The sequence below is a fragment of the Bufo bufo genome, chromosome 1 (assembly GCF_905171765.1).
Source record: "Bufo bufo chromosome 1, aBufBuf1.1, whole genome shotgun sequence".
NCBI lineage: Eukaryota > Metazoa > Chordata > Amphibia > Anura > Bufonidae > Bufo > Bufo bufo.
In genome coordinates this window covers 666,470,623-666,483,676 of record NC_053389.1, presented here as the reverse complement: position 1 = coordinate 666,483,676, position 13,054 = coordinate 666,470,623, and the positions used below count along the sequence as shown (strand labels likewise).

The 13,054-nt window shown below is 46.2% G+C and overlaps 1 protein-coding gene across 5 annotated transcripts in view; it reads right to left on the bottom strand.

The window, feature by feature from the left end:
* The window catches only part of GABPB1 (GA binding protein transcription factor subunit beta 1), a 57,922-nt gene extending 55,900 nt beyond the window's left edge, over nucleotides 1-2,022 (bottom strand). For 2 of the 5 annotated variants that reach the window (XM_040414041.1, XM_040414042.1), the window contains exon 1: nucleotides 1,342-2,022. The gene's annotated coding sequence lies outside the window, so the exon portion shown is untranslated. Of the gene's footprint in view, nucleotides 1-1,099; nucleotides 1,188-1,341 lie in introns of those variants that run through there. The other 3 variants (XM_040414043.1, XM_040414040.1, XM_040414044.1) reach the window with 3 other exon arrangements.
* Nucleotides 2,023-13,054: the final 11,032 nt, after the last annotated feature.

Genomic DNA, 13,054 nt, shown 5'->3' with positions numbered 1-13,054 from the left:
AAGAACAGCGACTGGAGGAGGTGTCAGTAGTCGGACCCCACCAATATGAGAAAAGCAGAAAACCCCTTTAAAATATCCCGAAGACTTTTTTCAGGGGTGGGCACAAAGTGTGAAAAAACAAAGACAAAATAATAAAACTACCCTACGGCACTGCAGTTTCTAGCCCCACGCCTGGCGATCACTATCAGTTTTGCAGTCCAAAAAATACGTATACCAGCAGTGCACATTGAGCAATTTTTCTACCAGAAACAACTATTCTTGTCTGCGAAACAGCCAGGCTCTAAGACGTGCAGAGGAGCACAGAGGACATCCATGAGGGGTTTTAGATTTCTTTGTGAATGAACAAATGTTTGTGCTATTAAGAAAAAGGTTGAGAAACAGACTTTATTCCATTTTTTTTTTTTACATTTTTCTGAACTGGTTAGGGGTCCTGGTACTCACTAGGGGTCATTTATCAAACTAGTGTAAAGTAGAACTGGCCTAGTTGCCCATAGCACCCAGATTCCACCTTTACTTTTCCAAAGGAGCTGTGAAAAATTAAATGGTGGAATCTGATTGGTTGCTATGGGCAACTAAGCCAGTTCTACTTTACACCGGTTTGATAAACGACCCCCATTGTTCCATAAACCTCCTAGTGGCCATACAGGGTACTGCAGCTTTGGTGGTTAGGGAGCACAATGGGGATAGTATCAAAACTAGTACAAAGCGAAAGTGGCGCAGTTGCCCGTGGAAACCAAAGTTTCAGATGCCCTCTAGAGGCTGAAAGACGCTGCAATCTGATTGGCTGTCACAGAAAGGAATCCACTTTCCCTTAGCACCAGTATGGCTACACGTCTGCCCAGACGCTTCCGTCATTACACGGTCTTCTTGCGGTTCGCTTGAGAAAACTTAAGAGAACCCCCGAGGATCCGCCCCGTGTGAACGCACACCACGTACACTATACACCGCAGCACAATGGCCTCTCTGCCCCTCCATGTTACATAACGTGCGGCTTCCACTAGGACCCCGTTATCCCGGCAGGCGGTTTCCCGCCCAGTGTCCGGCGACGTCCCGGTGGGGTCGGGCGAGGCCTCCATTCCCGCCACTCGGTCACACGCACCAGCCGTTCCCGCCGCGCGGTCCCCGTAGCCCGGGATTCACACTGCACAGCCCCGGGTCCCCGGAAACCTGCCGACTTTAACGCAATAAACAGGAAATCGTTCGGATGATCTGGGTTCCGGGGGAAGTTGAATTATTTTTTACCACAGAAGAGATCAACTTCCACATCCGGTAGGGTCCGACACCCAACACTGACCTGGAAAAGATTCGGTAACCCGACAGAAATGCGCTCCCTCTGCTTACCGTGCTCACCGTGGCTGTGCCGCCCACCCCGCTCCTGGCTGCTGAACTTCCGGCTGAGGGGCTTCTCACTCAACCGACCCGGTTTACTTCAAATGCAATCTCATCGGCGCCGAAAATCCCCGAAGAAAAGTCCCCCGCGTTGTGCGCGGATGTGTACAGTGATCTCTATAGGGCCGCATCACCTCCACTCACGTCGTGGATGCAGCTTCGCTATATTGCAATGAACTGGGTCACTGTTATGGCGTTTGGCCGGTTTATTAAACGTGTTGTTTTTTTAGACAGCTGAAAGGTGACGTTATTATAAACCGCGCAGTGGTGAGGGCCGAATTTTAATTTACGAAAAGAAGCAGCCGGCGGAGGGATACTGATGTAAGGCGGTGCCGGGACGCAGATAGCGCAGGCGCAGTGGTGGAGGGCCATGATGAGGGGGTCTTTTCCGAGTAGTGTAAAGGCTGGGCTAGCACTGGGGGGGGTCTCCTGTCCATGTACTACGTGTCCTGTGGTCCTAACAGCAGCACATGCTCCTGGGTGCGATCTCTGCACCTAGAAAGCCGCATTTTGTACCACGTTTATCTTTTCCTGATCTATATTGGGGGAGGGGAGGTTTTTATCAGTGTGATTATGGATTACAATGTCTTGTTTTACATGTCCTTATGTTATTGCACCTTTCCTTCCTGCAGAGTCCAGTAAAAAAATAAAAATGTTTTTTTTTTTTTTTTTAAACATGGAATTCTATGGCATCTGTTTTAATATATGCATTTTTTGTATAGGAACACTGGTTAGCGATTATCTGGCGGTGTAAGGCTAGGGCTACATGGCGACATTCCTAAGGCCCTACAGTTGTTATAAACCTACAGCTTCCATCATCCCTGGACAACCTACAGCTATCAGGGCATGCTGGGAGTTGTAGTTTTGCAACAGTTGGAGGGCCGCAGGTTTTGCATCCCTGGTATATGGTGTTGCACTGCGACATGCTGCAGCTTCAACACAGCAATCACAAAATATCCAGCAGCACGACGCTTTAAATGTTACTTTACACATGTAGCTGCACAACTAAGGCTACGTCTACACGACGACATTTGTCGCACGACAATTTTTATAATGGCAGTCTATGGTGTCGCACTGCAACATGCTGCAGCTGCGACGCAACAGTCGCAGAAAATCCATTCGAGATGGATTTTTCTGCGACTGTTGCGTCGCAGTGCGACACCATAGACTGCCATTATAAAAATTGTCGCGCGACATTAGTGCAACAAAATGTTGTGCCCTATCTGTCGCGCGACAAATGTCATCGTGTAGACCTAGCCTCAGGCTACTTTCACACTAGCATTTTAGTTTTCCGGTATTAAGATCCATCATAGGGTCTCAATACCGGGGACAAAACGTAACTGAACGGAGTGCTCCAAAATGCATTCCGTTCCATTTGGTTGCGTTCTCATACTGGAGAGCAAATCGCAGCATGCTGTCGTTTGCTTTCCGTCCTGGGATGCGGAGCAAGACGGATCTGGTACGACCCACAATGCAAGTCATTGGGGACGGATCCGTTTTCTCTGCCACAATAGAAAACGGATCCATCCTCCATTGACTTTCAATGGAGGTCATGAGGGATCCGTCTTGGCTATGTTACAAATGATACAACCGGATCCGTTTATAACGGATGCAGATGGTTGTATTATCAGTAACGGAAGCGTTTTTGCTGAACCCTGCCGGATCCAGCAAAAACGCTAGTGGCAAAGTAGCCTTAGGCTGCTTTCACATTTACCTTTTTAACCACTTCACATCCGTCCATAGGATATAAACGTCCTATGGGTGGATGTTTATCTCTGAATGAACGTTCTGGAGCATCCATTCAGAGATGGCAGCTGCTCGCTAATCATGCAGCTGCCGAGTGGGGGCCAGCTCTCAGTGACGGCGGGCAACCCAGAGAGAAGGCAGGGATAGTTCCCAGGTGTTCTTTGGTAGATAAAATCCTCGTCTTTAGGCCTCATGCACACGACCGTATTTTTTTGCGGTCCGCAAAACGGGGTTCCGTTTTCCCGTGATCCGTGACCGTTTTTTCGTCCGTGGGTCTTCCTTGATTTTTGGAGGATCCACGGACATGAAAAAAAAGTCGTTTTGGTGTCCGCCTGGCCGTGCGGAGCCAAACGGATCCGTCCTGAATTACAATGCAAGTCAATGGGGACGGATCCGTTTGACGTTGACACAATATGGTGCAATTTCAAACGGATCCGTCCCCATTGACTTTCAATGTAAAGTCTGGAGTCCCTTTTATACCATCAGATCGGAGTTTTCTCCAATCCGATGGTATATTTTAACTTGAAGCGTCCCCATCACCATGGGAACGCCTCTATGTTAGAATATACTGTCGGATATGAGTTAGATCGTGAAACCTCATTTCCGACAGTATATTCTAACACAGAGGCGTTCCCATGGTGATGGGGACGCTTCTAGTTAGAATATACTACAAACTGTGTACATGACTGCCCCCTGCTGCCTAGCAGCATCCGATCTCTTACAGGGGGCCGTGATCAGCACAATTAACCCCTCAGGTGCCGCACCTGAAGGGGTTAATTGTACTATCATATCCCCCTGTAAGAGATCAGGGCTGCCAGGCAGCAGGGGGCAGACCCCCCCCCCCCCCCCCTCCCCAGTTTGAATATCATTGGTGGCCAGTGTGGCCCCCCCCCTCCCTTCCTCCCTCTATTGTAATAATTCGTTGGTGGCACAGTGTGCCCCCCCCCCTTCCTCCCTCTATTGTAATAATTCGTTGGTGGCACAGTGTGCGCCCCCCATTGGCCCCCCCTCCCTCTATAGCATTAACAACATTGGTGGCCAGTGTGCGGCCTCCCATCTCCCCCCCTTCCCCCCCGATCATTGGTGGCAGCGGGTTACTAGCAATAGTACAATAGTAAAAGATTCATACTTACCTGGGAGCTGCGATGTTCGTGTCCGGCCGGGAGCTCCTCCTACTAGTAAGTGACAGTTCATTTAGCAATGCGCCGCACAGACCCTGTCACTTACCAGTAGGTGGAGCTCCCGGCCGGACACGAACATCGCAGCAGCAGGTAAGTATGAATCTTCTACTATTGTACTATTGCTAAGTAACCATGGCAACCAGGACTGTAGTAGCGTCCCGGTTGCCATGGTTACCGATCGGAGCCCCAGCGATTAAACTGGGACTCCGATCGGAACTCCGCTGCCACCAATGATGGGGGGGAGATGGGAGGCCGCACACTGGCCACCAATGTTGTTAATGCTATAGAGGGATGGGGGGCGCACACTGTGCCACCAACGAATTATTACAATAGAGGGAGGGAGGGGGGGGGGGGGCGCCCACTGTGCCACCAACAAATTATTACAATAGAGGGAGGGGGGGGGGCGCACTGGCCACCAATGATATTCAAACTGGGGAGGGGGGGAGGGTCTGCCCCCTGCTGCCTGGCAGCCCTGATCTCTTACAGGGGGCCGTGATCAGCACAATTAACCCCTTCAGGTGCGGCACCTGAAGGGGTTAATTGTGCTGATCACGGCCCCCTGTAAGAGATCGGGTGCTGCCAGGCAGCAGGGGGCAGTCTTGTACACAGTTTGTAGTGTATTCTAACTAGAAGCGTCCCCATCGCCATGGGAACGCTTCTGTGTTAGAATATACTGTCGGTTCTGAGTTTTCACGAAGTGAAAACTCAGCTTTGAAAAAGCTTTTATGCAGACGGATCTTCGGATCCGTCTGTATAAAAACTAACCTACGGCCACGGATCACGGACACGGATGCCAATCTTGTGTGCATCCGTGTTCTTTCACGGACCCATTGACTTGAATGGGTCCGTGAACCGTTGGCCGTGAAAAAAATAGGACAGGTCATATTTTTTTCACGGCCAGGAAACACGGCTCACGGATGCGGCTGCCAAACGGTGCATTCTCCGTTTTTTCCTCGGACCCATTGAAAGTCAATGGGTCCGCGAAAAAAAACGGAAAACGGCACAACGGCCACGGATGCACACAACGGTCGTGTGCATGAGGCCTTATTCAGGCAGTAGAAGCAATATACAGGACATGCGCCCACTAGTGTAGCAACATTGACGTATTTCAAACAAAGTTCTTAACTGTGAGCAGTAAGAAGGAAAAGGTGGAACCTTCTATTCCCTATATAAGGGTCCATTCACACGTCCGCAGTTTCGTTCCGCATTTTGCGGAACGTTATTGCGGACCCATTCATTTCTATGGGGCAGCACGGGATGTGCTGCCCGGACACGGAATTCCGCAGTTCCGTTCCCGAAAAAAATAGAACATGTCCTATTCTATTAGTGCTGGCAATGTGCGGTCCGCAAAATGCGGAATGCACATTGCCGCTGTCCGTGTTTTGTGGATCCGCAAAACACGTTGCGGACGTGTGAATGGACCCTTAGGCACTGTTCACATTGTCAAGCAATATAATTGCAAATCGCATCAGTTTAACTAGATGACTATATCTTAAAAGTGACAATTCCAATAATAAACATATAAAAATACACACACAAAAAAGGACTGTCATATATGAGTATATAGCCATATACAAATATATCATATGCAATATATACAAACCTTATTCCCAAATTACCTACCGAAAAATGGTCAATAAAAATGCATAAGTTCATTTCTCACATTGAGACCATTGGGGTGTCTGGTATCCAATTTAAAAATCCAAAAAGCTTCCCTTAATCTTACAAGGCGCTTTAAATCACCTCCTCTCTTTGGTAACCTCACTTGTTCAATAGCGAAGGCTCTAAAGTGTTTCACATTTTGTTTATGTATAAAATGTCTAGCGACATTGGATATTTTCACACTTGCAGGATTGTCGATGTAGTTGTAGTGCTCCAACCCGCAGGCCATGCAGCGAATAACATATACAACACCGATAGAGTTGCAATTAATGTAAGATTTAATTGGATATATAATGGAAGTATTCGCATAATACGAATGCGAATACTTCACAAAATACATACAGTCGTGTGCATGAGCCCTTACATTGATGCCTGATCAGTTTTGCAAAATGGACACAAAAACGCTGCTTGCATCGGGTTTTGTATCCGGCCCCAAAACACAACTGATGCATCCTGATCAGTTTTGTCCCCATTCGCTCCTGAACTGAAAAATGTAGTTGCCAAATTAATTTTTTAGTTGCCAAATTTAAATACATATAATTAAAAAAAGACTTGGAGGAGAAGATGAGACAGTAGTGAATCAGTTCTACATACAGCATGCTTCCTGCCAGCACTAGGAAACATCTAGGAGACTACAGCAACACATACCTCTTACATCCAGTGACATCTTCTGTCATGTAGATCTTCTCTTTCCTCTTCTCCTTCGTTTGACCCAGACCGCCATGACAGATTCTTTCAGACGCATCTAGGCTCTACAGAGTTTATTAAAAACATGTTGGATTTCTTAATTTTTCTATAAGCTTCCCCACATTTTCAACACAACCTCCCCATCCTGGTTTCCCAACAATGTCATCCTGCTGTCTCTCCCAGCCCTGTGTCCACTGTGCTCCCCAATGCCCCTGCTGAAAAAATAGTGACCCCAGTAGACATAGTGTCCCTATATTGCCTCCAGCAATTATAATGCCCCCTAGAGTGCCGACCCCTAGTAATAATAATGTCTGCTAAAATGTATTAAAAATTCCTCTAGAGTGCCCCAATAATGCTGCCAGTTATGTCCCCCACAGTGATCCCCAGTATTAATGTCCCCCAAAGTGCCCCTCCACTAATAATGTCCCCCACAGTACCCCTCCTGTAGTAATTCCCCCCACAATGCCTCTCCTGTAGAAATGTCCCCTAGTAGTGTCCCTCATAGTGCTCCCATTAAGTAATGACCCCAAAGTGCCCCTTCAGTATTATGCCCCCTGCAGTGCTATCCTTCCTGTTAGTAAAGGCCCCCAAGTAGGCAGTTAAAAAAACGAATACTCACCTGTATCCCACTTTCCCCGGTGTTCACAATGCAGGCCGCAACCTCTTCTGGTCTACGGCCACATCGCTTCACTGTGTCCCGGCGCAGGCAGGCGTGATTATGTCATCAAGCATGCGCCGGCCATGATGATGTCATTACACACCCCTGCCCAGGTATTTACTACCTCATAGGCTTCAGGCCTTCTAAGCCTGAATCCTATGAGGGTGATCGGCGGCGGGGCAGAGAACTATCATCTCCTGTGCCCCACCGCAGTATTGAACTGCAGAGCTGGGTCTAGTCGCAAATGGCGACAAGACTAAAAATTCTTGTCGCCATTTGTAAATTCTAAGTCGCATTGGCGACCATTTTGGTCGCCATCTGGAGCACTGAGATGTGAAAGTAGCCTTATGTCGCCGTGTAGCCCTAGCCTAAAGGTGCTGCCGATGAACGAGCATAATTGCATCATTCATGAGATCACAAAAATTGACGTTTGCAAACAGCAAGTCAGTATGGGAAAGAACAATGGCATTAGCTATCACTCCTCCCCATACTGTGGAGGAGATCACTGCATGTAAACGGTCAAGCAGTCGATTGCCAGGAAGGAACGTCTCCCTCCCGACCATCACTTGCTAAATTGGCCCATGTAAAAGATCTTTTAAATATGAGACAAAAACGTGATTTGAACCCAGCCTTTGACACAAAACTGGTGGCGCTTTAGAGTCGTGCGGGTGCCAGTTCTGAACCTGTCTTCTGGAAAGGTCATTAGTATCTGGTGGGGGTCCCACACCCAGGACCCCTGGCGTTCAGCTGTTTGAGAATGTACTGGTGCTTCTGTGAGTGCTGCGGCCTTCTTTGTGCTCTCCAAGTACAGTTCTGTACTCTTTATAGCGGCTGTGCTTGGTATCGCGCTCAGCCCCATTCACTTCTATGGGGCTGAGCTGCACCTCTAGGCCACGTGACGGATGAACTTGTCGTCACTGGCCTAGAAAAAGCTGAGAGAAGGCCGTGGCGCTACAGCAAAATTGATGACGGGTCAGTGCAGGTGGGAAGCAAAGACCAGCATAAAAAGCCAGTCTTTGTAAATAACCCCCTAAGGCCCCTTGCAGACGAGCCTGTCTGGATTAGGTCCGGATGCGTCGCGGTGCATTGTGGCAAACCCGCGCAAGTAGGTACGCAATTGCAGTCAGTTTTGACTGCGATTGCGTTCCGTTGTTCAGTTTTTATCGCGTGTGTGCAATGTGTTTTGCACGCGCGTGATAAAAACTGACTGTGGTACCCAGACCCGAACTTCTTCACAGAAGTTCAGGTTTGGGTGCAAGGTTGTGTAGATTGTATTATTTTCCCTTATAACATGGTTATAAGGGAAAATAATAGCATTCTGAATACAGAATGCATAGTACAATAGGGCTGCAGGGGTTAAAAATAAATAAATAATAATTTAACTCACCTCATCCACTTGTTCGCGCAGCCGGCATCTCTTCTGTCTTCATCTGTGATGAAAAGGACCTTTGATGACGTCACTACGCTCATCACATGGTCAGTCGTCATGGGTCATGTGACGGACCATGTGATGAACGTAGTGACGTCATCAAAGGTCCTATTCCTCACAGAACAAGACAGAAGAGATGCCGGCTGCGCGAACAAGTGGATTAAGGTGAGTTAAATTATTTATTTATTTATTTTAACCCCTCCAGCCCTATTTTGCTATGCATTCTGTATTCAGAATGCTATTATTTTCCCTTATAACCATGTTATAAGGGAAAATAATAATGATCGGGTCCCCATCCCGATCGTCTCCTAGCAACCGTGCGTGAAAATCGCACCGCATCCGCATTTGCTTGCGGATGCTTGCGATTTTCACGCAACCCCATTCATTTCTATGGGGCCTGTGTTACGTGAAAAACACACAAAGAGGAGCATGGTGCGATTTTCACGCAACGCACAAGTGATGCGTGAAAATCACCACTCATGTGCACAGCCCCATAGAAATGAATGGGTCCGGATTCAGTGCGGGTGCAATACGTTCAACTCACGCATTGCACCCGCGCGGAAATCTCGCCCGTGTGAAAGGGGCCTAAGTGTTACTAAACTACACATCTATCACCCACTGACAAAGAGCCATAGGCCACAATCTCAGATGGCCATAACACAGTTCTGTTCAGAAGTTCTGCAGCATATTTTGTGGCGTTTAATCACATCAGAATAATGGCCCATTCACACGACCATATGGCTGCTGTGCCCGTGTTGCGACTGCTGGACCATTGACTTGAATGGGTACGCAATCGGCAAGCTATGGCAAAAGATAGGACATTTCTTATCTTTTGCAGTGTGAAAGCACGGACCTGAAAGCCCACAGAAGGACTTCTAATGCTTCCGATCCGTGCCTCCGCACCACAAAAGATAGGACTAACTTGAATCACAGACCCATTCGAGTCAGTGGGTCCACATTGCAGCACAGAGTTCACACGGCCAGTAATCCTGTATTGCAGGCCTGCTGTTTACGGTCCACAACACGGGCACAGCGTCCATATGGTTGTGTGATTGGGGCCTAAAGTAGGGAAACCATTAGGCCGCTTTCAGAGAAGTGACATGGAATTTGTTGGTTTCAGTAAAAATAGATGATTTTGAATGCATGATGAATCAGTTTTGTCTGCGATTGTGTAAAACATTTCCATTCACAGTGCAGCCATTTTTTATGCGTGTGAAAAAAACTGAAGAATAACAACATCTCCTAGCAACCATCAGTGAAAAATGGACCAGACACAGGTGCCGTCTGTGTGCTGTCACTGACCCATTGACTTATTCTGAGTGAAAAACAGATGAAAATTCACTCTCTGAAAAAAATAAAGCCCCAGGGTAGAAATGTCGTATTGCTGCAAAACTCAGTCATACATTTATATCTCAGCCACATACAGTCAGGTCCATATATATTGGGACATCGACACATTCTAACATTTTTGGCTCTATACACAACCACAATGGATTTGAAGTGAAACAAACAAGATGTGCTTTAACTGCAGACTGTCAGCTTTAATTTGAGGGTATTTACATTCAAATCAGGTGAACGGTGTAGGAATTACAACAGTTTGCATATGTGCCTCCCACTTGTTGAGGGACCAAAAGTAATGGGACAATTGGCTTCTCAGCTGTTCCATGGCCAGGTGTGTGTTATTCCCTCATTATCCCAATTACAACGAGCAGATAAAAGGTCCTGAGTTCAATTCAAGTGTGCTATTTTCATTTGGAATCAGTTGCTGTCAAGATGAGATTCAAAGAGCTGTCACTATCAGTGAAGCAAGCCATCATTAGGCTGAAAAAACAAAACTAACCCATCAGAGAGATATCAAAAACATTAGGAGTGGTCAAAACAACTGTTTGGAACATTCTTAAAAAGAAGGAACGCACCGGTGAGCTCAGCAACACCAAAAGGCCCTGAAGACCACAGAAAACAACTGTGGTGGATGACCGAAGAATTCTTTCCCTGGTGAAGAAAACACCGTTCACAACAGTTGGTCAGATCAAGAACACTCTCCAGGAGGTAGGTGTATGTGTGTCAAAGTCAACAATCAAGAGAAGACTTCACCAGAGTGAATACAGAGTGTTGACCACAAGATGTAAACCATTGTTGAGCCTCAAAAACAGGAAGGCCAGATTAGAGTTTGCCAAACGACATCTAAAAAAGCCTTCACAGTTCTGGAACAACATCCTATGGACAGATGAGACCAAGATCAACTTGTACCAGAGTGATGGGAAGAGAAGAGTATGGAGAAGGAAAGGAACTTCTCATGATCCTAAGCATACAACCTCATCAGTGAAGTATGGTGGTGGTAGTGTCATGGCGTGGGCATGTATGGCTGCCAATGGAACTGGTTCTCTTGTATTTATTGATGATGTGACTGCTGACAAAAGCAGCAGGATGAATTCTGAAGTGTTTCGGGCAATATTATCTGCTCACATTCAGCCAAATGCTTCAGAACTCATTGGACGGCGCTTCACAGTGCAGATGGACAATGACCCAAAACATACTGCAAAAGCAACCAAAGAGTTTTTTAAGGGAAAGAGGTGGAATGTTATTTAATGGCCAAGTCATTCACCTGACCTGAATCCGATTGAGCATGCATTTCACTTGCTGAAGACAAAACTGAAGGGAAAATGCTCCAAGAACAAGCAGGAACTGAAGACAGTTGCAGTAGATGCCTGGCAGAGCATCACCAGGGATGAAACCCAGCGTCTGGTGATGTCTATGCGTTCCAGACTTCAGGCTGTAATTGACTGCAAAGGATTTGCAACCAAGTATTAAAAAGTGAAAGTTGGATTTATGATTACTATTATGTCCCATTACTTTTAGTCCCTTAACAAGTGGGAGGCACATATGCAAACTGTTGTAATTCCTACACCGTTCACCTGATTTGGATGTAAATACCCTCAAATTAAAGTTGACAGTCTGCAGTTAAAGCACATCTTGTTTGTTTCATTTCAAATCCATTGTGGTGGTGTATAGAGCCAAAAATGTTAGAATTGTGTTGATGTCCCAATATTTATGGACCTGACTGTATGTGCAGTGCTTTGAGAAAAGTATTCATAGTCCTTGAACTTTTCCACATTTTTTCACATTACACCCACAAACTTAAATGGATTTTATTTGGATTTTATGTGATAGATCAACAAACATAAAGTAGCAAGTATGTGTAAAGTGAAAGGAAAAAGATCCATGGTTTTACATTTTTTTTATAAATAAAATCCTGAAGTGTGGCGTGCATTTGTATTCAGCCCTCTACTTTGATTTTTATTTTATTTATTTTTTATTCAATTTTTTTGTCATTACACATGTAAAGTACAGGGTAACGAAATTCAGTTTCCATCTAATCAGAAGTGGAAAGGGCAGAAAGTGCAATAAAAACAAGTTATATACAGATAAGGATAGTGTAGAAAGTAGGAATAGTTATGTACAGATTACAAGTTATACAATTATAAGTTACGTATACAGGTGTTTATATTACTATACAGAGAGCAAATATACAGATGTACTATAGACAGATGTACTGATGTATACATATTGTTGTGGAAACTTTATTAGGATGTGTTTCTAATATATTGTGCATTGTCATCATGTCTCTCCGTGTCAGGGTAAACCATTGGAGTGGATATCTTCCTGTGTATGTCCTGTCACAGCTGCTGGGCGCAGAGGTCTCCGTCGGTGAATGGTCCATGTGCTATGCACTGGGCTGTGGGCCGGGGGAGACTGATGTGTTCAGCAGAGCAGTGTTTTGTTGGCTGATGTATGGACGCCGGCTAGGGCCCCCGCGCAAGACGCAGATTTATTGGCTTGGTGTGGATGCATTTGTTAAGAGAACAATATAACGAAAGGAACGTGCGTTTGTTGTCTCTAGTGCGCCTGATCAGCCGCTGGAGATAATGACGTTGTCCTGTAAATAAACATGCATGGGGATCATAGTAACTTTATCTGGTATTGATCACTGAGCAAGGCTGGATAAAGTTCACTCCAGTTGTAATGGGTGTTAGCTGGCTATGTTATTCTAAATGATGGTGTCTTGTCCTCCTATGTCATCACTTCCTGCACCCTTGTTACATGAAGTAAGTGGTCGGGTGATGGGCCAGCCCCTTTTCTATTGTTACACCTTTTGTGAGTAAACAATAAAGTGTACAGACTGGGCGGGATCGAGGCAGTTGCTCAGAAGAACTGAACATGAAAACACCTTTGTCTGACTGCGGTTCAGGAGATTTGCCTGTCCTTACACAAAGTCTGATGGGAGTGGATTTCTAATATTAA